The sequence below is a fragment of the Gavialis gangeticus genome, unplaced genomic scaffold, assembly GCF_001723915.1.
Source record: "Gavialis gangeticus isolate Ggan-Ray unplaced genomic scaffold, GavGan_comp1, whole genome shotgun sequence".
NCBI lineage: Eukaryota > Metazoa > Chordata > Crocodylia > Gavialidae > Gavialis > Gavialis gangeticus.
This window is the reverse complement of record NW_017729018.1, coordinates 5,070,542-5,073,564: the sequence shown is the minus strand read 5'-3', so window position 1 is coordinate 5,073,564 and position 3,023 is coordinate 5,070,542. Positions and strand designations below refer to the sequence as shown.

The following is a 3,023-nucleotide window of genomic DNA, read 5'->3' as shown; positions in this document are numbered from 1 at the left end:
ACTGGCTTGAATTCCATCATCCCAGGTCCTGATCCTCTGTGGGTTGGGATACAGCCCTTCCTTGGGTCTCAGTATCAGTATTTTGCTCTGCTTTCAGACACCTCCCGCTCCATATGTCTCATGATGCTGACTCTGCTCCAGCCAAGCCTGGTTGGGGATAGCAATACTGTTCCTCTGTCTTGTTAAAATCAGCCGCCCGTCAGCATTGGGCAGAGACGAGGGGGCCTTCATGGAGAGAGGGTATGCTTCTCCATAGTCGTGTTAAGCAATAGTCCAGCAGAGATGGCTGCTTTAAAGGCGGACATTGTATTTGAGTGGAATCAAAGCAATGCAGCTGCCGCCTCTTGGGGCTGCTCCAGAAGCATCCCCTGTGTTGTGTCGCACTTCACCAGCTGAATGCCCCCGTGGTCCCTAGAGAGACCCGCGGACTTCCCTAGGGAGCCGCTTTGAGCAACGGTGAGATGCCGAGATGGAGGAGGCTGCACATCTCCCTCTGTTCAGTGCCAGATGTTTTGAAATCGCATCAGAAGCCACCAGCTTGAGCGAACGATGTAGCTGTGCGACTTGCGGGGAGGGGGGGACTCAACAAACATGGGAAGCAATTTCCCCTGCTGCATGTTCATATTTAATGTGGTTTTGCGGGGGGGAGGGGGTGGCGGGTTGACACAGACGCCTGGTGGACCTGGCCAGGGCCCACGCTTCCATCAACCCGCTTTTTCTTTTATAGTCCATGGGGGAAAAACACCCATTTTCTAAAGGAGATTCCAACTAGTTCAGAAAATGAAGCATTACTTGATTGCCCTTTATATATATTTTTTTAGGATTTGGGGGAGGGCGAGCTGTAGGGGAAATGCCTGTGGAAGTTGTTTATTTTTAACCCCTTAGATGGTTTTTTGGCCTTTTTTTAAAAAAGAGAAAAAAAAAAACAGTCCCTGCTTTTGATGTTTATGCTGCCTACCTGTAAATCCAGATGTACTTAAGTGGCTGAAAATCCTTGTTCTTAAATCAGATACACATTATAGTTTTGAACTATATATATAGTAAATATATATATATATGCCTAACCCAGCAAAAAAGACAAGAAAGTATTTGGGGGTGGGGAGATGCGTTGTTCTTTGAAATGAATCACAATTGGAGGATAAAATTGTGTTTCTGAGTGCCTCAAGATATGAATTGTTTTCATTTTTTTAAATAATTTTATACAAGTGTCAAAACAGCTGGCTGGATTATTTGGAATTTTTAAATAATCCTAACTTTTTTAAAGTAGATTTTGAGAACTGTCCTGTATATAACAGTAATGTAGCAATAAATGTGACATTTTATAACAATATTACTTTTTTTCCCCCATATCTGTCTTTCAGATGTTGTATACCTATGAATGAAAAGTTGTAATAAAGGTTTTACCTTGTACTAAAACCCGCTGTCATTGCATGCTCCTCTTCTGTCTTTTTGTACTTTGGTTAAATCTGACCCGTGTTTAGCACTAGGGATCCAACATAAACCATGTACTGCAGCATTTAGGCTTGGCCTGGACTTCCCAGTGACTAAGCAAATCCAGCTCCCATCCTGTTCGGGTCGTCTCACTTCTTGGGGGGATGCTGCCTGTCACCGTCATATCTGCCAGTCTTTCTTGTAAGGTCACTCAGAAGAGCGATGGCCGGAGCTGACATCTTGGGGTCTCTGGGACCTCCCCCTGTTTGGGAGCATGGCATGGGGGTATGTGACGAATTGAGGGCTTGATGCGGGAGGTTGGTGCTGCACATGCCATTGTCATGGGGGAATGGCTCTCTTTCAGAGGTGCATCTTGTGAGGTGGCCCCAGCCCAGGTATCCTCCTGCTGTACACCCTCCTTCCTGACTTTACAGGGCACTTAATGCATATTCCTGCCTTCATTACCCAGCCCCTGCAGGATTCCCCGTGTCCCCTGGAGAAGCTCTGGCTGTGGTGGTGATCACCCCAGGGGTGCTAAAGGCCAAGAGGAATCCTGCTCTGCGTAGGGTGGCTGCCAAGATGGGGGATGTTCTTCTGTGAAAGCCTCCACTCGAGCTCAGATGCTTAGGAGCTGGGCATGGTCCCCATGTAAAGAGTGTGTGATGGTGTCCCGTCCTCCCTCGCTGTCTGGCCTCTCCCATCTCTGCTGGGTCAGAGCCCTTTCCTTGGAGGGCTGGAATTCAGGCTTGGATGGGCAAAGCTCCCACTTCACGTGAAAGAGAGATTCGTTGTTCCCTAGGGGGATTACTTTTTAGTCCCAGCAGTCAGATGACTTCTCAGAATGGACATAGGGTTAAACTTCTAGTTTTACTTCTTAACCCAGCCCCTTCTGGTCAGGCTTCACTGGCACGGCTGTTCTTCACTTTCACAACTGCCTTTCAAGGAAGCAAAGCAGAAGTGCTGGAGCAGCTTCAGCCCATACAAAGGCAGCAGGAGCATTTGAAAACCCCTGTGTCAGGTAAGTGGCCACCTTCACCTCCAGTCCCATTCAAGGTTCTTGGAGCAAAGTGCCTGCTTAGAGGGACCTGCCCTTCCCTCCTGTGTGGGTGACCTGCACTGTCCATGGACGGTCTTCGGTCTGGTCTGCCCAGGGAGGCAGGAGAATTAAATCGCACCTTTATTTAATGTGGATTAAAGGGCATTCAGCCCCTGTGCGCACACTGAAATGCAGTGTTCAAGTGACCTTAACTTGATTTTCACTTCAGTTCCCTCTATGCAGAAACCCTGAGTCTGAACATACTCTATGACTGCCCCATACACAAACCTGCTGTGGGGTCCATCTAGTGTCATCTAATTTGCTCTTATCTACAGCATTGCTGAGATGTTTGACCCCATCTGGGTAAGTCCCTTGCTGTATCACTGGCTTCTGTGGGGGTGTAAGTGGCATTTTACCCATCCCAGGTGCCTCCCCAGGGAGAAGGGCCATCAGCCAGTGCTCGGCAGTGCTCTCCATGCTGCTAGAGCAAGGGTTAAGAGAGCTGGTGAAAACTGCGTAGGTGCAGAACCAGAAATGATTGGGGGGGGGGGGGGGG

At 48.5% G+C, this 3,023-nt stretch overlaps 1 long non-coding RNA gene across 1 annotated transcript in view; it reads left to right on the top strand.

Annotated features, from left to right (window-relative positions):
- The first annotated feature begins 1,604 nt into the window (after positions 1-1,604).
- Positions 1,605-3,023, top strand: part of LOC109294808 — a 6,583-nt gene continuing 5,164 nt past the window's right edge. Inside the window, exons 1-2 of the long non-coding RNA XR_002096626.1 lie at positions 1,605-1,716; positions 2,375-2,449. This is a non-coding gene — a long non-coding RNA (uncharacterized LOC109294808). The remainder of the gene's footprint in view (positions 1,717-2,374; positions 2,450-3,023) is intronic.